Source organism: Acomys minous, assembly GCF_964271855.1.
Source record: "Acomys minous genome assembly, chromosome: 1".
Lineage (NCBI taxonomy): Eukaryota > Metazoa > Chordata > Mammalia > Rodentia > Muridae > Acomys > Acomys minous.
The window spans coordinates 178,534,526-178,554,840 of NC_140483.1; the positions used below are offsets into that span (position 1 = coordinate 178,534,526).

The 20,315-nt window shown below is 41.8% G+C and overlaps 1 long non-coding RNA gene across 1 annotated transcript; it reads right to left on the bottom strand.

Moving 5' to 3' along the window:
• Positions 1-1,214: 1,214 nt before the first annotated feature.
• Positions 1,215-14,958, bottom strand: LOC311593542. The gene is made up of 3 exons (XR_014777744.1): positions 14,886-14,958; positions 14,615-14,745; positions 1,215-2,284 (listed from the first exon to the last, which is right to left on the bottom strand). It is a non-coding gene; the product is annotated as an uncharacterized lncRNA (long non-coding RNA).
• Between the last annotated feature and the right edge of the window lie 5,357 nt (positions 14,959-20,315).

Sequence of the window (20,315 nt, forward strand, 5' to 3'; positions counted from 1 at the left end):
TTGATATATCATTTCTTCTTCAAGCAATAAACAAAATCCAAACTGTCAACCATGGTGCCTTTCCCACAGTTGTCAGGTGACTGTGCCTAACTCTGAAAGAACGAGTGGGAAGTTTCAAATTCTGTGTCAAAAGAAATGCCCACGTTGTCTCAGGTTCCATATTAGAGAACAAAGTAATAACCTACAAGCAGAAATATATCATTTCCCTTTTTCTTCTCATGGAAATAATATAAAACACTTATTTTAAATACTGGACAATAACAGAGCCGGGTAATCTGATTTCTCTGAAACAAACAAGCTACCCTCCACCCCAGGACAGTGTAAGGGCTTATTGTCAAATAAGGCCTAGCAGAGTGCCGCTGCCCAGCCAAAGACTTCCAGTCTTACTTGAGACATATAGACATGCTAGTGTTCCCAATACCTTTATTTTGGTAAATAATTTTTACAAATAAGACATTTTAAAAGACAGTTGAAAGTGTTTCAGTAACCACATGTCCAACTGGAACTTAATCAACTTCACTGAGCTCACTTGCTTCCCACTGAGAAACCTTGATTTCACCCAGACAGCGGTAAGGTCATCCATGCTCATCTGCCTTGCCAAGTAATTCAAGGAAGATCTAAAAGGGTTATTAAAGAAAGATGCAGTAATTTCAACTCTTTAAATATGTTTTAAGTATTTTAAGGTGAAAAGATGTTTAAAGTTTATAATTTGTAGTAGGAAAAAATTGTCTGAATGAACAACCTAGTGACAAACCATCGGTGCTAAGGTAGGGGGCTGTCTTTGAGACATTTCAGCTTACACAACCACTGGTTCAGAGGTACCTTGGCTCCTACTATTGCAATAGACATTCAATGATTGAAGTTGTGTTTCATGCAGCAAGGGCTTTGTCCAGTGAGCATTATGCTTGACCTCCAAATTATGCTGACAATTTACTCATGAGATTTACGACCTTCGGATTGCTCGAGTTCTTACGTACTCCTGGGTTCTGGGCTTCATCCTGAAAGGCCATCGTAGCTTACAGGTCCTTCATAGCTGAAAGAGCCTCTGGATGACAGAGAGCCTGTGAGTCCAGGCGCTCCTGTGGGTCCAGGCGCTCCTGTGGGTCCAGGCGCTCCTGTGAGTGAGTCCAGGTGCTCCTGTGAGTGAGTCCAGGCACTCCTGTGAGTGAGTCCATGCACTCCTGTGAATCCAGGCGCTCCTGTGAATGAGTCCAGGCGCTCCTGTGAGTGAGTCCAGGCGCTCCTGTGAGGAGTCCAGGCGCTCCTGTGAGTCCATGCGTACCACCTCCCATTCTGCACATTCTCCCAGGAAAGACATCTAAAAGAAAGCCATACTAACCTCCTGATTGTCGTCTCCTTTCCCCCCTTTCTTTGGGCTCCTTCATATTCTTCTTAAACTTTCTTAAACCCTTTCTTTTCTTTTATCTCTAGTACTTTCTGTTGTCCCTCACACTTCTCCAGTGTTCAGCAGTTTTCTGTGCCCTTTGTTGAAGCCTCTCAGCCTAGCATCAGTACCCACCCATAATCCATTTTACTGGCAAGGGCAAGATCATAGGTCACTTCTTCCCAGCAGCTAGAGCCTGTGTTTTCCCTCACTGCTAAGGCTGAGATGAATCAGGATGGATTTCGAAAGTTCTGTCACAATCTTGAATGGCAGCATTGGCTTCTGAACTCTCACAAAGACACTGGCTCTCTTGGCTTACAGAACATCCAGGCAGGGATGTACAAGTGTCTATAAACAAATCAGTGGTTTTCTGCAGCTCATGTCATTTAGAGCTTCAGGGGCACCCCTCCCTTTCATTTCCATGATCTTTCATCACCTCAGTTACCTCTATATATTCTTCTCTCTTATCTTGGGGGGCACTAGTGTCTGCTTCAATTACCCATTCATCATCAACTTCTGGATCAATTTTCCTCACTTGGTGGTTCCTTTGTCTTTGTGCTTTTCTATATTTTGTCTGTTTTTTTTTCCTTTAATATTTTCTTCTGCTTTACCTTTCAGAGTAGCAGGTTCTATTTTATTCTTCAAGCTCTCCACTTGCTCCCTTAGAAGCCATGTTTCTCCTGGGTTCAGGACACTCAAAACATGTTCACATATTCATCAAAGCTAGAAGTTCATTCATTTTTCCATGGTCCATGGTGAAGAGGTGGAGGCAACGGAAGAGGCAGTGTGGCATGATGCCATGCCCTGTTGTGACGTCATAGACAGGGGCAGTATATCTTTCTTATGTTTGTATAATTCTTTGGTTTACAGTACACTTTCACGGTGGTTCTTTAAAAAGACCTAGAAACATAGAAAAGCTGAGTGGCTTGCACAGGCTCTAACTCAAGTCTTATGAGTCTTAAAGAAGCCCTCCCACCACTGTACCAATTATATTAGAAGATGATAAAGTATGAAGATGGGGAGAGAAGGAGAGAGACAGACAGAGACAGAGAGACAAACAGACACACAGAGATACACAGAGAGATTGCACTGATAAAAAGAGGAGTCCCCACAGAGGAGAGCCCATGGATCTTTGGAGAGAGAATACACAGGACTTGGTGTATGACAATTGTAATGGTTAATGAATGTGCCCACTTGCCTGGGACATGGAGTCCCCTGGCATTTCTAGTGTGTCAATGAGAATACATTGAATGAGATTAGCATTTGAATGGGTAGACTGAATAAAGCATATTGTCCTCCCAAATGTGAGTTGGCCTCATCGAATCTACTGACTAAAGAGTGGATGAAAATTCCCTGCCTGCCAGACTGCTTCAAACTGGGACAGTCTCCTATATGCATGCGAGAGCTTATCTCAGTCTACCTGATTCTCAAGCCTTGGCACCTAGGGTGGAACTATACCATAGCTCCTGGGTACCTAGCTTGCTAATCGCAGGTAAGGACTTTTCAGTGTCCTTACGCATACATGTCTGTACATGTTCCTAATATGAAGTCATATGTCACCTATCTCATTGTTCTGCTTCTCTGGAGAGGGCTGGCTAAGGCAGTGTTGGAAAAAGGATGAGTGAGAAGGCGGGTTTCTATCTTTCAGCTTCTGTGTCAGCTTCTGCAGGTTTCTATTGTAGTCTGTTGGGTGGACTCCCTGACTGCTGCCACTACTGCTAGGTACAAACAGAACAAATCAGAAAACGTAGCTTCCTATGGTGGTGCTTTTGTACGTCCCCCCCCTCCTTAGCAAGCACAAGTTCATCAAAACCACAGTTTTCCAGACTTACTGGTACATGTATTCTGTTCTCTTTCTCCTAGTAGGTTGCTGTGTAACTTTTTCCTCACTGTGATGACTAAATAACAGAGTGGGCTTTAATTTTTATATAAACAGCATATTTGCTATCCAAAGCAATTGTAAAAAGGTATAAAATACTAGAAATTAAAAATAGATGTAAAAATATTTTAAGAAGTGGATGGAGAGATGGTTCAGTGCCTAAGAGCACTTGGTGCTTTTCCAGGAGACTCAGGTTTGGTTTCCAGTGCCCACATCAGGCAGCTCACAACTGCATGTAGCTCCAGGTTCAGGGAACCCAACAGTATAGACTTGCCACACACACATACATATACTTTAAAAAAAAACCAAAGATAAGTCTTTTGTTGTTGTTATTGAAATAGAATTTTAACAGCAAGGTAATAATTGTAAAAATAGCAATGTAACAAGTTGGAAGAAAGACAATATTGCAAGACTTTATTTCTTCTCAGTTCTACTAAGACTATAGGAGGCTTATACATATACTATGGAAGACAAGATGACCAAGACTTTAGTTTAACTCCTTATCGCCAAATCCCACTTTTCAGTTGTGCATTTGACTCCCCTGGGAAGATGAGGTGGTGAACTATTGTATTACACGCACACTGCAGGAAGCCATTTGGAGAGTTACCCTTTGTTTGCACAAGTGGTCTTCTTTAATGTCATCTCCCCTTGGATGTGTTCTGTGTTTTATGGAGACTACAATGAAGGTAAGAGGAAAATGAGATCCTCGAATTGCTCCTCAGCTGAAAACTGCAGGACGGAAAATTGCCCATGAAAATCATCAGATATGACCAAGCATGCCAAGGGCTCAAAAGTACTTTCACCATGGGCACCATACAAGATCCCTCAGCTCACCCTGCCTTAATGCTGGAGTCATTGCAAGTGGGCATACCCAGGCTGAGTAAACATCGACCTAGGTGACAAACTCTGTTTTGATGTAACAGTCCCCAATGTCTACCAGGAGCTGCATTTCTCGGCCTCTAGAAATGCCGTGCATAATGAAAAGACAGGGCTGTAAGTTTTTGACAACCGTGTAACAGGCCTTCAAACATAATCTTGTAATGAAGGCCAGTAATACAAATTCAATATATCTTGGAAGACAGGGGATATGCCTTGTTGTTCAGTTTCTGGTGGGTGCCCTGGCTTGGTCCAGGTGCTGCTTGCTTCCAGAAGAGAACAGACAGACTTCGAGGTCAAAGGTCTCAAGGTCCCGTTTCTCACTCACGGGCAGCTTAGAACTCTCAGGGCAAGCCCAGGCACCAGGGGAGGTGGAAACTGATTTTCCCACCAGGTGTTACAGTTTAGCTCTTTTAGACTGAGATCCCTGGTACTAGACAGCAACGGAGGCTTGGAGTTCCACAAGCCCTTGTTGATGCTGAAAGTGTGACAGCCCTTTGTGCCACGCTAAGCACGGCAGAGGAAGTGGGTGGAAGCCCAAAACCAGCCAGAAGGTCTCATGAGACACAGTCCTGGTGGTTCTTCACCGGGTCAGGACCAGGCTGGTGGGGATGGAGCAGCTCCTCCATTGCTGCCTTGACTGCCTTCACCTGCAGTCAGGCTTAGGGCATTCAGTGGTGATTCTTACCCACAATAAATGGAGTCTCAGATGGTCATGGTGGAGCAATGGTGGGAGCATGAGAGCGAGCAAGCCAGCCAGCCAACCTTTTACTTATAAACCTTGGGCAGTGAAGAGATGTTGGTGGGTAAATGTATCTGATTCCATAGAGCTATCGGTGTCAGGATACTTAATCTACACGCAGTGATACCGTACCTCATTTGCATGCAATAGCACAGTGTCCTATCACAAGAGGGAGCACAGTACTTAATTATCCTATGGGTGTATGGGTGGGGGAAAACTCCTTGGTATGGTTAAAGGTCATTTGCTGGAGGCTAGAATCTCCTTACCATAGGGTTGGGTACTTCCAGGAATTGCCAGGTGCTTGTTAAACTGGTTTTCTTATCAGGAAAGGGTCAGGCCTGTGATCTCTCTCTCTCTCTCTCTCTCTCTCTCTCTCTCTCTCTCTCTCTCTCTCTCATCTGGGGTAGAGATCAGGTGGAGAGAGAATCTCGCTGGGAAAAGTGAGTCCACCATCATAGATCAAGTATAAAAGGCTATCTGGAGAGGCCAGACTTCAACCTTATCTAGCAGAGTTCTATATACCCCTATTCAACCTCTCTCTCTAACAGGTAGCGTTAAAGATCTTGATGTCATCTAGGTATAAGTAGTTCATGACATGGGGTCTGCGTACACACACACACACACACACACACATACACACACACACACACACACCAGCACAAATAAATGGAAGGGAATGAAATTAAGAATTATCTGAAACTAAGAAGAAAAGAAAGAAAAGTGGTTCATAAAGGAAAGTGAATACTGACCAAAAGATTCCAGACACAGGCAGGCTTTGGATAGTCTAAGTTACAACACTGGGCAGAGTTGCATAGTCCTAGTTAGTGTCTTACCCACAGGTAGCCAAGCTAAGAAGTCTTATTAAACTCAATTTTAAAGTATCATGGATTTTGTAATCTGTTTATCTTCACATTATTTTACATTAAATAAACTATTACTTAAAAATGTGCTCCAGAGTAATCCACAGAAAAAATCTGAGACTTTTCTTCCCTAACTAATTGCAAAAAGTTTACTCATGCACCTCTGACTGCTATGATAATAATAAACATCACAGGTACTTCCACCATTCAAGGCCCAGTGACGTAAGGAGAAACTGGTGATAAAACTGACCTCACTGATATTTAGAGAATATTGCCAGCAGCTGCAGGGTGTGATCTCTACACATGCATAATGGACCATTGACCAAAACCAGTCATATCCCACATCAGGAGACATCTCTCAACACGTTTGGATAACTAAAATCGTTTACAGTATTTTTTTTTCTTACTACCATGAAAATCATCTAGGAAAAAGCATAAGGAGAAGATGTGTGATACAATAAGGAATGTGTGTGGTCTTTTTTTTCCTTGGCTCCTGGTTCCTGGTGCAGAGATTCAAAAACCCATATGACACAGTGAGTGGGCCCATATACATGCAGATATACTCAGCACATTATTTTAAACAAACTAAAACAAATCAAAACAAAACAAAACAAGACATGAGGCTGGGGGAGGGATGGTCCCCCCAACACACAGTAAAGTTTAATTACTAAACCAAAGAGCTAAAAAAAAAAAAAAAAAAAAGAAAGAAAGAAAGAAAGAAAGAAAAGAAAGAGTAATTAAAGGTCAAACTCAGTCCTGAGCACAGAATCTTTTTAAATGTGGAACAAAATCCAGCTTACGGTATGGATGGTATTTCATGGTTTACACTATAAATGCTAAGTTATTATAACACTGGATGGTAAGAATGTGGGAAAGGATTAGGTATGCTTCCGATTAAACTCACTCTTTCATACTCAGGGTGAAGGTTTACAGTTGATCCCACATGCACTGAGTCGTGGCAGAATGACAGTTCCTGGCTGGCATCGTTGGATACCCTGGAGGAGCCAGGAATTTTAGCTGTTACCACATCTTTATATTCACCTAGTTTGAGGGATAAGAATGCCATCTTCTTTCACATCTCATAAATAAAAGCGTTTTCCTCGCCCAAACCCCATTGTGTATCATTACTTATTATAAATAATCTCATAAAATAATAATCTTGATTTTAAGGGAACATTTCCAGGTACTTTCTGTTATAATTATTAATCTTAAGCACAGAGTTTGCTTCTCTCATGATAGTTAACCAAGACCTGGACTCTTAGGACATGGGACATTGAATGCTCCAGGAAAAGCAGAAATGAAAGAGTTTAAGAAAATGAAGTCCTTCAAGGTACTGCCATCTTTATCAGCTCACAGCTTTGCTTAAACCAAGATGCCCATCCAATCATACCCTAAGTTTCTATAAAACAAATTTCTCAGATTTTATACAAGTAGGGCATCCATCTTGGAGCCATCTTTCACAGCTTTTGAGCGATTCCATTGTTGTTTTTGTTGCTGCTGCCGCTGCTTTGGCTTTAGTGGTGATGGAGATGTTACCTAAGGGCCTTGCACATACTAGGTAGGCAACTTGCCAGCGAGCTGCTTCCTCCAGCTCCTGGCTTGTGAGGCAGGGTCTTAGTAAGTAGCTCAGGATAGCTCCTTCTGCCTCAGGATCCCCAGGGTGAAATGATAGGTGTATTCGTCTATTTTATTCCTTAAATATAGTAAGTGGGGCAAACTTTAAAAGTTTGTTGAGAAATGGTCAAAGTGGTACTGTCACGCTAAAGTCTCATGTCTCATTCATTTACCTATCTGCATTTTTATATGCCAGTTAAAGTCAGCAATTTATATTTGTGCTAATCATGGTCTGCTCCTTTTTTTTTTTTTTTTTTTTTTTTTTTTGTGCTGAATTAGTTCCTAGGTTGGCATTACAGCTTCCTTAATGTCTTCGGTCTTAGTTAGGTTTTCCAGAGTGAAGTAAATGTGTGTGTGTGTGTGTGTGTGTGTGTGTGTGTGTGTGTGTGTGTGTGTGTCTGTGTGTGTCTGTGTGTGTCTGTGTGTCTGTATGTGTTTGTGTCTGTGTGTGTGTGAGGGGGGCATGTAGGTCAACCTTGTGTGCATCTTAGTGTGTGTGGGTGTGTCTGTACCTGTGTGTCTGTGTGAGAAGGGGGCATGTAGATGTCAAAGGTTAACCTTGGAAGCCCCACCTCAGGCTTCCTCGGGACGCAGGTTTTTGTCCAAGGTCTCTCATTGACCTTGGGCTCTACAGTTCTACTAGACTGATACAATTGAGCTACCACTGAGTAATTTATGTGAAGCCTTTTTACATCCATGTGTTCACCTGTGCCTAGTCTTTAAGCTAGCATAGTCAAGCATTCACATGGGCTGTAATAGCCTTTACTCCCGTGGTTCTGAGTTTTAAAAGGGCCCCCCTATATTTAACATAAGGACTTTGTAATATGTGAAATAAAGCAATAGGTAATCTATCTTTTCTATCTGTTAAACCTTAATCAGCGCTCCTTTCTTAAAAATTACCTTATCTTACAGAATTCTAGCTTTTTAATATATTTTTTAAATCTGAGAGGAGAGTCTTCAACAGTTCTTTCCCCATAATCTACAATGAAGCTACATTCAAATTTTTCCATGTAATTACCTCAAAAGACATGCATTAAGGCTTACACTTATGAGACCTTATGTAGTTATAAAAGTCCAGCTGAAAAAAAAACCACTCATAACCTGAACAAATGCTATGGAAACCTCAGTCAGTGACTTCAGGTATATGAATACCTCAGAATTAATTTTTATTAGTTAAAATCAAGGTTGATAAAACTTTGAGGCTATTTCAAGAAGACATACATCCAAAGATCATGTTTGACAATTAGTGGTTTTCTCCCTACGGTACTATTCTTTACCATTTCATAGGGTCAGCCAAGACCTGGGGTTTCCTAAGAGAAATTTTTTTCTCCTCATATCAGAGTATAGTTTGCTGTGATACTGGTCCCATGGTATATCATAGAAAAAATTAAAATTGTCTAGGATTTAAACTTATTCTTCCTAAGAAGTGACACTTTCATCACATCTATTTACACTGTCTGCTGGTTCCCCTTAAAACTATAGCAAATGACATCTGACACCAACTCAACACAGATGGTTCTGCAATGTGATCACTCATCAGTGAGTTACTGAAAAAAGTTTGTCTGTTTGATTATTACCAAGACCAGTGTTTCTGAGCCTTGAGGGTACATTAACATTGCCTAGGAATTGTTTTGTTTTGTTTTGTTTTGTTTCTTTTTTCCTGTGACCATCTCCACTTAACAGCCTGGATTTGTGATTTAATTCACCTGGGGTGTGGAGGTTAGCAGCAGTGTCACTCTACTGCATCTGCTCCTTTCCATTCTCACTCCAGATCTAGGAATAGGCACGGTGTGGTGGAAAACACCAGTCTAAGAGTCAACAAGACAGTCATTCTCACTCCAAATATAGCCACAGGCACAGTGTGGTAGAAAACACCAGTCTAAGAGTCAACAAGACAGTCTGTCTGTCCTTACTCGGGAAGTACATATGCTTCCTCCGAGATTGGAACCACAATGTAAGGTAGAGGTGAGTTTGCTTAAAAGACTTCAGTGGTCATGGCAGTTGACGCTTCAGCAGCAGCCCGCCCTTAAATGATTAATCTAGGACAGTGGCTTTCAAACTTGGCCATATATAAGAGTTATCTTAGAAGCTTTTTGAACTCTCACTGCCCTGGCCACAGCCCAGGCCAATTAAATCGCAAATTAGGGATGTTAAATACAGATAGGCACCGGTAAAAAGAAAAAATTCCCAGGTGGTGCTCATGTACAACCAAGGCTCAGAACCACCGGTCTTGGTAATAAACAAACAAACTTTCCTAGTAGCTCACTTATGAATGAACACACAATCCAGTTTTTGCCAAAAAGATAGGGGTGGGGTGGGAGACAAGCAATTCAAGAGATGTAAGAAATCTTAGGAATAACTTCATTCCACCAAAGACAAACAAGAGACAGAACTTCTAAAAATTCAAGGCTGAAAACACCCAAAAGAGACAGAGTTAATTCAGAAGAGGAAAAGGAACCAAGGTGGCAGCATGTTTTCCACATTGTCAGTTTTGAGATGATAAATGTCCTTACTGCAGCAAACAGACTTTTAGGTTTCCTGTTATAAATGGAAGCAAACAAAGTGTTTTTCTGTGAATGAGCAATGCTGGTTTTATTCCTGGATGCTGCAACTCAGCACGGTGCTGGCTAAGCCTGGCTATCTGCTAGAATTACAAGTATTTGGACAACCTTAAAAAACACACTGGCTACATCCTAGGTGTAACAGACAGGTGTGATTCTATAGATAGACAAGGTAAAACAGTTAGATAAGGTCTTCAAAAGCCTCAGAGTCCTACAGAATATGGCATTTAAAGATTTTTTTTTATTGTTTTAAGGATTCTTTGACAATAAAACAGGTTAACTCCTGGCAACACCCAGCCTACCTCACAGAAGATGATGAGCATCAAAGAACCTTGTTATGGAGATGGCTTCAAATGAGGCAAACAAGCCACTGGGTAAAATATCCTCATCTCTACTACAGACAGAATTCTGCCTAAAAATAAGCAAGCTTGGATGCAGGCAGAGTCGACAGCCAAACTCTGCCAAGACACCGGAAGCAAGTCCTCGATAGCTCCTGCCTCACAAATATGAATGTGAATTCCGCATGGCAACTGTCTAAGACACTCCACATGCTCAGCTACAAACATGGCTGAACAGCACCTTTGCCCACCTTATTCTGAGACTCCCGAAGGCTTAGACTGAGAAGATACTTGGTTTTTTTAACTCCGGATCTCAGACAGCATGGCTGGAATTTCTAGCCTACTTGGTTTTCAGCCTTTCTAATGCTTAGACCCTTTAATACAATTCCTCGTGTTGTGGTGACCCCTGACCAATTATTTCGTTGCTCCTTCATAACTGTAATTTTGCTACGGTTATGAATTGTCCATGTTTTTCAATGTTTTCCAGTGGCCATAGGCTACCCCTGGGAAAGGGTCATTTGACACCGCCTCCACCCCCGCCCCCCACCAGGGGTTGTGAACCATAGGTGGAAAACCTCTGTTGTAGCCTTTGACTGTGCAAGGCAGTTTAAAACCCCTTCACAATCAAGCATGTGTTCTAATGACTCTGCTCCTCCAGGGAACCCGGGCTAACACCAGGTCTTCTTCAAGCCTGCAGGGCTCTGCTATACACACTGACTACCGCCAGGGTGAGGCTTTTCCAGGGGTATTACTGCATGATTATTCTTAAAGGGGGCATTTCACTGCAGCAGACTTAACCTAGAGGTGAAACTGCTCCTCAGTCTGAGGTGAAATGAAGTTGATGTCTGAAAGGAGGAGAGAAGTCCAGAGGCTAATGTCCAGGACTTTGCAGTGCAACCAGCCTTGTAGCTAAGCAGTATCATAAAAGCCTGCCCTCAGTCTTGACGCTCATGCGCACTAGAGGCATAGAGCTGCTCTGCGGAGGGCTGTCAGCATTACTGAACACACAATTCTTAGTTGCAGAAACGGCCACTACGAATTCTTTTTATAATCTACATAGCTTATTTGATTTCATCCTTATTCCAATGTCAATTTCTGTATAAACTCGTATGCACACACCCACGTTAGTTTACAGCGCCACACCACGACTCATCTTTCCACTCCGCATCTAACAACTGAACTCATTTGGTTACTGATGATGTCATGAACCCATGTGCCAACTCTCTGATAAAGTGCTGGCCCTTGACTGCATGAACGAGGAAGCACATAACGGGATCGAAATGGGGCTCCTGTTTCTCATTTCAGCTTTCTCTTTAGGCGTTGAGCCCATGAGGGTCATTTATCAAGTCCTGCACTACGTTCAACACTTCTGCATAATCGCTTCCCGTTTAAAACAACTGTCAGAAGCAGTGTTATCACCCAGATTTTACAGGTAAGGCAACTGAACGGGAGAGTTAAAAATGACTGGCAGACATCGTGTGGTTACTGCCCATAAGACTACAGCTTAAGAGAGGAAAGAAACATCAATGACCCCAAGAGAAAAGTAAAAAGAACAATACCAGTCACATCTGACTACGGACTCATTTGTTTCTAAAAAGTCCAAAGTAGAAGCTATTTCTCTCGTCCCCTCCCCATTAAAAAAAAATCCTTCTAACTCCCCCACTTTCTTCAATGGCCAATTACATCAATCTAGGAAAATAATCAAATGCAATATATGCATGTATTAGGATGGGACCTAGTGGCTTTGTAATCAAAACCTTGGAGTTATAAGTCCTTAAGCCAACCAGGGATAAAAACCCAAATACAAAATTAATGCTTTAATGGTGTTTACGTTTTTATTACCCTATAATTATGGGTACGATTCCTATGATTGTTTTTCTTTTTATGCGAGTCTATAAAGCGTTTCTGCCTCAACCTGTTTTAAACATCCACATTGTAGAATTGGGACGTGCTGCCAGTTTCCAGGAGAGCACTGAAACCACTTATCTGACAGCTAAAATTCTTCTTGATTCCTGGCATTCCTGGTTGTATCATTTTGGGGGGAGTGGGATTATTCTGCATTTTAGATAGCAGTACCCCCTTTTGTGATTAAAAAAAGAAACTAGTTGCAGAATTGATTTCAGACTTCACTAACATAGCTTACAAAAGTTAGCATTTGTCCCAAAAATTGATTCCTTGTACAATGCTTCTGTAGCAGTGTTTCCTTTCAAATCAACATTTTTAGTTACTTATTAAAGTAAAACTTTACATGTTATTATTCCTTTGCTATAGGAGTCTTTTTCTATGGGTTCTTCTTTTAAAACCTTTGTTTTGTGGAATGCCCCAGTCTTGCCAGGATACGCATAAACACATAGAAAGGTAGCTAAACTCAGACTCAGATGTAGAAGTTAAGGGGTGGCTGAGTTTTCTTTTCCATAGAGCGATTGATTACAGGCGTCCTGATAAGGGTAAGATTTCTACGTGACTGGTTTGTAAAGGTCCATTTTATATCAATTTTTAAAATATTACTCTCATACATAAAGTGAGGCACTCTAGATATGCATGAGCATTTAAAAATACCACATCTATATGAGATGGCCTTGGACCTTCCTCAGAAAAGCTTGTGGCAGCTTGGGGCTCAAAGGCAATGGGAATAGCAGCCCAGACACATGAACTCCACCTTGAGTTTCAGAGCCACTTGGTCCTTTGTAGCAAAGAAAAATACAAACATACATACATACATATTTAATGTTTCTTACAGTTTCAATTAAAAAAATCTTTGTACTGAAAAAAAAAAAACCCATCTTAAAAAGCTTGGGTTTGTATTTGGAAGAGGGGAGTGTACACAGATAAGAGACTGGAAGGTGGTGTTGAGTCCCCTGCAGGTGGAGTTACCTGATATTGATGCTGGGAACAAACTCAGGTCCTCTGAAAGAGAAGATGGAGTCTGATATGTTGAGCCATTCTCCAGCTCCCAAAACTGAACACTTCTGTTAAGATATTTAGAGTAAGCTGGGCATGTTAGCTCACTCCTGTAATGCCAGCACTCAGAGAGGCAGAGGCAGGCGAATCTCTGTCGGTTTGAGGCCAGCCTAGTTTACAAAGCGAATCCAGGACAGCCAAGGCTACACAGAGAAACCCTGTCTCAAAAATAAAAAAATAAAACCCATATGTGTGTGTATGCTTGTGTGTATGTGTATGCGTATCCGTATGTGTATGCATATGCATATGTATATATGGGTGTGCATGTATATATGTATATGTATGTATTAGAGTATACATTATATATAATATATCGAGTATATATTATATAGAGTATGTATATATAGAGAGTAAGTAAATACCTATAGCATATATGTAATACAAATTGTGTGTGTGTGTGTGTGTGTGTGTGTTTCTTTCTCTCCCCCCTTTTGTTTTGTTTTGTTTTTTGGTGTTCCAAGATAGGGTTTCTCTGTGTAGCCTTAGCTGTCCTGGACTTACCCATCAAGCCTCAGACTTATAGAGACTCGCCTGCCTCTGCCTCCCTGAGTGCTGGGATTACAAGAGTATTTTCCCTTTTAGTACGAACCCAACAGTACTTACTCTTTAAGTAACCACTGAGTTTTCATTTAAGCTAACAAATGATTGTTTTTAAGAATAGCACAAAGAATCCAATGGTTAATAGGCATTTCTTGCTGAAGTTGGCCCTGGGTTTATCTGTTCTGCTGTGGATAAGTTCCAGACCTCTCTGGCTTTGGCCTTGTAATCCAGTACTTTCTAGTCAAAGCAGCATTGTGTTAGAACATCCCAGGCCCTTCCTTGACCTCAACATGTCAATCAGCTTTCCTGTGCTCCCCTCTCCTGCCCCTCCCTGCTTTGCCTCCTCTAATTATACAATAAAGTGATGCTGCGGAAGCAGGGGTCGTGGGCTCCATGTGGAAAGAAATGCTGCTGCTCACCCCGCCTTACTGTGGTGCATCTCAAAGGTGGCCCAGATGGCATGCTCCTAGACTCACTTCTGGCGCATGCTTTAAAAGATGCAGACACACAAATCGCACTCCAGACCTATTAGAGCTCAGGGAAAGGCTCCCTTGCCTATATTTCCATAAGCCCCCCAGTTGTCCCATGACTGCTCTGGAGGTCAAAGACCACGGTCTTAGGTGGCCAGAGGACCACCACTGCTCAGGAGCCAAAACTGGGGGCGGCCAGGGTGGGGGACAGACACAGGAGACTTCTTTGAAATTATAAAAGGAAAGATACGGGGACTTCTTTTAGAGAAATCTCACCAGTATATTTATAGAGCCATTCAAAATTAAAAATATCCTTAGAGAGAATAATAAATACTGAAAAAGAGCACGAGTACAGTGAGGGACTCTTGTAAGGCTCTTTGTGTGCTTACCTTCAAAGCCTTGCACTCAGTTTTCACTTCTGAGACGGGACTATATCTGCTTCCGGAAGGGTCACGAGAACTAAGCAGAGAGAGGACTGAAAGGCTGACAGCACAACTGCATAGATGGGATGTCTGTCACACTTTAAAAACACAAGTAGAGAAACTTTGTAATGTTACAAAGTTTTTTCCTAAGTGTTTAAGGCTAGCCAAGTTACCACACTCCAATCACCCCGCACTGTAAAAGCATTGACACGTCACAGTGAATTTTATAACCATGTACCATCGCTGTGCATCAACTGGAAACACTGTTGTCACCCGCTGTGTGGGCATTGGTTATTTGTAGCTAAGGTTTATTTTGTTACATAGTGTTTGGAGAAGGTTGCCTGGAGACGGCAGAAGGACAAGGGCTGGCCTTTGTTCATTGTCTTTCATCTCAAAAAGTGGTTCAGGTTCCAAGCTGTAACACATCGTGGGGTGAGCGGGTAAATACTGACGGCTGACAGAGAAGTGGCTTGGAGCATTTGGCAGAGTCCATCTTGGGTTTGACGGGATGGAAGCATGAAAGAGCAGAAACAGGAGTCTCTGACAGGGGAGGACTAGGAGACAATAACAGGAGCTTCTAGATATCATTAGCAGTTGGTGTGTTAACCAACCTCCATTACTATGACAAAATATTTGAGGCACTAAAATTAATAACACAAAAGTTTATTTCCATTCATGGCCATTTTGGGACCATGACAACCTACTCTATCATGGCTGGGAGGCATATGGGAGGGCCCAGTGCATTGTGACTAATGTCATCCCCAGGTAGGTAGTCCTAGGCATAGGGAAGCAATCTGAACAAACCACAGGGAGCAAGCCACCACTACTCCAAAGCCTCTACTTCCTCCTTACCTCCAGGTCCCCGCCTTGTTCATCTTACAGCAGTTGGAAACAGTGACGAATGGGTGGGGAGACAGGAGAGGAGAACAGGCTTCCTCCAATTATGCTCCACCTCCTAACGGTTTACTGACTTCTCAACAGTGTCACAGTTCCAACTTTAACACGCAGGATTTTGGGGAGACATTTCAGTCTTAGACCACAGCCATTAGTGTCTGCAAAGTAAATGGAATAGGGAGGCCGTCTGGGCGATCTTTGAAAACTCTGACAATTAGGACACAATGGCAGATGAGGTCCGGACCCTACTGACCTCGGTGTGGTCAGCCAGTAGTGTCTTGTGTTACTTGTGGGGCAGACATTGAAGAAAGACTTAGTGGAAAAAGTGGCCGTGCGTGTAATGGAGTTGTCATAAGTCACATCATGGATGGAAAAAAGGGATTCAACTTCTTTTAAAAGCTATTTGTCAATTGAGTGGAGAGTGGGATATGACTTTCTCACGTACTCTGGTCCCCCACATTTGACCATGTCCCCTGGAGGGGGAGATCTGGTGGCACTTAGAGGAAGGACAGCAGGTTACCAAGAAGAGACTTGATACCCTATGAGCATATACAGGGGGAGGAAGTCCCCCTCAGGAACAGCCATAGGGGAGGGGAATAAGGGGAAAATGGGAGGGAAGGAAGAATGGGAGGATACAAGGGATGGGATAACCATTGAGATGTAACAAGAATAAATTTTTAAAAAGCTATTTGTATCAATTATTTGAGAATTTAATACAATATATTTTGATCACATTCACCTCCAACTCCTTCCTTTAACTCCTAGCAGATCAGTTCCTACCGCCCCATTTTGTATCATTTTGGCGTTACTAGGCACTCACCAATACAAGTGTTCGCTGCCCATATACTTGTAGTGTGAGGTCGTCCACTGAAGTGTCGCCAACCTACCAAGACCTACATTCATAAATGAAAACGCAGAACCTGTCCACTCTTAACAGCACCCCAGTTAAGGAGGGAGGCTCATAAACCATTTCCCACTTCTTTCTAGAATGTTGGCTGGCTCAGCGATGTACAGGACACCACAGCGACCACGAGTTCATGAATGTAGTCATCCTGTCATATCCGGAAGACACCGTTCCTTCCTGACTTCTAGATCTTACAGTCTCCCCACCCCCTTTTCTGGGATGTGATGCTGATGTCTCATTTGTGGCTGAGCACTCCTCAGTCACTTATTCTCTGGATTTCAACTGGTAGTAAATTTGTGCGCTAACACCATCCTCTGTACAGTGGAACTTCTCTGAAGATGGTTGAGAGCTACACCCAACTGTAGGGAAAGAGAGATATATTTAGAGAGCAGTTTGATATTAATAGAAGAAGGTTCATCCTTGGGTGTTGTAGGCTCCCCCAACCATGTGTTTCAGGCCTTCAGTACCAGTCATGTGTTTTCCGCTTATGGAGCAGTCTTAAATCCAAACAGAAAGTGATTGGTTACTTGCATAATATCAGTGACACTAGTACACCCATGGGCATACATATTGAACCACACCAGTCACTTAATATCTTTCTAGCCTTTATGAACAAGCACCAAGAGTTTCTGGCTCTTGGCTGCCTTCCTTCACCTCCATACTGATTACAGAAGACAAATGTGCTTCATATCAGGCAAATCAACTGACACTGGCTTGTATGCACAATCTCCACAAGAAACACATTTGTTACTCAGTAAGATCTTAACAGACATGGGCTCCAATGGTTACAGGATAAAGTGAAGTCAGGGTTCTGTCGTCACCTGAGCTGATGCTGAGGGCAAAGAGAAGGTGGCTACTTAGGGTTCTTTAGACACTATTTAGAAAGCATATATTTATACTTTTAGGTCCCCCCTTAGACTATTGCCACTTCTAAGGCATAATCTTCCTTATATCTCCATTAATAAAGCCCCCCCACAAAATAGGACAATTTTTCTTTCAATACCACAAGCATCACTTTTGACAGTCCTGCTGCACAGCAGACAGAAGCCCTCACAGCTTAGTTAGGGGCGGGCCATGGAATAAAAGCAGATGGGTTAGACTTGTCTGCAACACTTGTGATTCCGCAGACAAAATACAAATGAAAACTTCTGCTCCTTGACCTGAGCCATTTTCCCCCATTCTCACTCAATCCTACACCATGGAGATTCTTGAAGTTTGTTCGTGGACACGCCAGCTCATACGTCCAAAGGCTGTCCACATCTTGTGTAATAAGCAAAAGTGTTTACCTATTTTTGTCTTGGAGTGTGTCCAATGGAAGCATGGTGCATCTCTGGGAAGAGGAACAGAGAATATGCTTCTTGCATGCACTTGGGACCTATGTCTCAGACCACGGCCTAGGGCAAAGGTACGTGGGGTCAGGGTGAGTCTGCTTTCCCTCAGTCTCCTAAGCCTGTAGGGTGGACAGCATAGGAACACCCCTTCACAGCCCTGTGAAATGTGTGGCCCACTGGTGGTCCCGAACCTTGCTATGATGTATCTTACATAATGAAAACCGGAAACTTGGATGTGGATACTATGTGCATCATTCAAGCAAAAGGAAGGACTACAAATGTGGAGTTTGAACCAGAGAGTCACAATGTCAGATCCAGGACTTGCACTCTGTACAGGCTATCCCATTGTATCTCTTAAGTAAATAATAGCAAGTTGTCAAGTTGCCCAAAATAATTTTCTTGACACTCTAAGACAATTTTATTAGAGTTAAAGAAACCCCTTGGATTAGGCAAGCTGTAAATCTCAGTAGCTTCCTGGAGGAGCAGAATAAAGACAGCCATGTTGTTTTGAGATAAGCTGGAATTTTTAAAATCCAAATGTTAAAAAAAAAAAACAGAGGCTTTTCTCTGCAGTTAAAACCAGTTCTTTCTTCAGCCCCCACCAAAAGGTCACATTAACTTTCTAACCTCCAGAACCCTGACCTCTAAAGCAAAGAATGGGGCTGATTAAGTGATAACAAAGCTGTGAGGCCTTCTGTCTGCTGTGCAGCAGGACTGTCAAAAGTGATGCTTGTTGTGTTGAAAGAAAATTGAGGTTTTTGTAAGAGCTGTAACCAGAGACCGCCTCTTATCATAATAGGTCACTCATCCAAGTAGCTTTCCAGTCTGGGCTGGATTATGGGAAATGAGTATTTTCTTTCTCAGCAGTTCAAAGACCAAAATGTCCTTACTATGGGTACCTCTGTGTTGTAATTATTCTATCTGAAGATTAACTTCATGCATTTAGGTCCTTTCACTTAAACACAGAGAACCGCATGCCAAAATATGAGGAGTTATTAATGAGAGTGTTTCATATTTCATTGTTATGCCTTCTGTAGCTGAACTCTCTAAATTGAAGAAGTTGAGAGTTCTTATCAGCACTGTACCTCAGGCTTTAAGGTTAAGAAAAGAATAATTTCACCAAAAAAAAAAAAAAAGAGCAGTCTACTAGTATAACATATTGATTTCTGATATATGTATAAACCAATGGCAGAGATGAAGTATGGTTTATGTTTTATTTTAGTAAAGCACATAAAATTTATAGACCTAACTCTGCTTGAGTGAATAGAACAGTCATGTTAAATATAGCCATATTGTTACACAAATCTCTAAAACGTTTTAACTGTGCAGAACTGACACTCTGTACCCGTTGAAAAGCTGCTTCCTAATTGCCCCATTCCCTGACAATCACCACCCTACTTAACGCTGCCCTTAGTTTGGCTCCACTCCTCATTAGGTAGAGTACACACGGGGCCTTGCTTCCTGGTTACCTCATTTCCTTCAGTCTCTCATCCTCCTGATTCAGCCATGCTGTGCAGCAGGTGGCAGGATTCCTGTCTCTCCTATAGCAAGTGCTATCTCACTGTTGGTGTACAGCGTACTTTGTTCCCTGGTGATTATTTGGGCTGTTTTCATCTTTGGACAGTTATGAACAGCACAGCTGTCAAATGTGGATGTGCAAATCGAAGCCCTCATGTTTCCGTTTCCTCTTATAACAGGCAGGTCTGTAAGCATACAGAACTGCGTTGAAAGTACTCAAACCTAATAAAGATTTATTTATAAACAAATTTATGTCACCTCAAACTTCTTTTAAACAGAAGTTCAACATTTTTTCTTTTGACACATTAATAACAATTGATATTAGGTGAACATACTTCTCAATAGTACCTTGTTTTATTATTGGTAATCTATTTAACAGAGCTTTTCTCTGAATATCTGAAATGAAATATATTAGAAATCAAATGGGATTTTCTCTTATCAGAAAGAAGATACCTTTGACATGTTGTCAGAATGTACTTCTAAAACACAAATGTAGTCATCAACAGCTAGTATGCATACACACATGTATTTTTCTGTATTCCAAACTCATTTTTCTTATGCAATCTTTTAGTGTTGTCATTTTTTATTGCTATTATAAGTTCCATTATATTTCCTGCTAAAAATGAAGTTCATTCCCTTGGGTTCTTTCACTCTAAATATGAAGAAGTAAATATTCCAATGTGATAATTATTTAATGCTTCTGTTAATATCATTTCTGTGTGTGAACACTCACCAGAAGCCAGGACTACATCATGTGCCATGTGCTTTGGAGATATATATATATTTATCTCCCACAACTTGAAAGGATTGTTTCCCACAACTGGATAAAATGAGACTCCCAGTTTAAGTCAACTTCTCGAAGGATACATAGGTAAGACCTGGGATTCAATGGCACTGCCAGCTGGACTCAGTTGCTTGCAATGTATTTTTAAAATCTACCCATTTGAAGTTATACTGTAGTTCTGTTTGACCCACCACTATATTTGAGGTTCTGGCTCATTGTTTTAATTCACAAGAGGAT